Raw genomic sequence first — 1,372 nt, 5'->3', positions numbered from 1 at the left:
TTTTATTTATTAATTTTATAATTTATTATTATTTTCTTAATAATTTTTAACTTAATTTATTATTTTTTTATTAATATTACTTTATTTACTTTTAAATATAAAGTAAATTAATTATATACTTTAATATATATAATTAATTAATAAATTTAATTATTATTAACTTTAAGTTAATTTAGCTTTTATTAATTTATTTATATAAAAGTTAAGCTAATTCCTTTAAACCTTTAAATCTTATTATTACCTTATCTTTATTTTAAAACTTTATTTATAAATATACTATCCTTATAGTAAAAGTAGTATCTCTTTTACTATAATAAACCTTTTAGCTATATTAAAAAGCCACTTTTTATATATATTTAAATTTAGGCCTATAAAGGCAGTAAGAAATATAGTTTAATTTAATTTAAAGAAATAACCTTTCCTTAAGACCTTTTTTAAATCCTTTAGACCTAATAGCTTATAATTAATTTAAGTTAAATTAATTAAGTTAAAATAGCCTATATAATAAATTAATTTAAATAGATTATAATTAAAGATAGCTATCTTAATAGAGTTAAATTAATACCTTAATAAAAGGTTCTTTTTAATAATAGTTACTATTATATAAATCTCTTTTAGTTTTTTTTATTAGCTTTCTATAAGGCAGGCCCAATAGCTATATTAAGGTTATAGCTAGTTATATAATAAGTTTAATTATATAGCTATAGACTATTTTATAGTATTATATTAATTATTAAAATTAATATTAATAGCTATAATTAATAATTAAGTTAGGGAATATACTTTATAATAAACTTAACTTAATATATTAAATAGGTTAATTAAAGATATTTTAATTTTTTAGTTAAGGTAAAGGAAAAAGGCTAATATAGCTATTAAAAGGTAAGTAGTATTAATATTACTTAATTAAAATAGTAATTATATTATTAAGGTAAATAAACCTTATATAATTTTAACTTTAGAGATATAGGCCTATTATAAAGGCCTTATTATTTAAGCCTTAAAATAAGAACTTAAGAGCTTAATAGCCTTACTAAGCTAATAGTAAGGAAAAAGGAAAATACTTTTAATAAATTATCTTTTAATATACTATATAATAATCTTTATAAAAGCTTAAAATTTAAATTAATAAGGTTTTTTATATAACTTAATATAATAATTTATATTTTTATTATAAAAAGGTAATAAATTAGCCTTTATAAAATTAAATAAATTTTAAAACTTATTTAATTTTAAAAATAGATATATTTAATTTTTATTTAAATTAAAGTTAAAGTATTATATTTATAAGGCTTAAAGTTTTAAAATATAAATAATTTATTAAAGGCTTATAGTTATTAATAATTTTAATTTTTTATTTTATTTAAATTAA

This window comes from Fusarium mangiferae (assembly GCF_900044065.1).
Source record: "Fusarium mangiferae strain MRC7560 genome assembly, contig: FMAN_scaffold028, whole genome shotgun sequence".
Taxonomy (NCBI): domain Eukaryota; kingdom Fungi; phylum Ascomycota; class Sordariomycetes; order Hypocreales; family Nectriaceae; genus Fusarium; species Fusarium mangiferae.
This window is presented reverse-complemented; position numbering follows the sequence as displayed.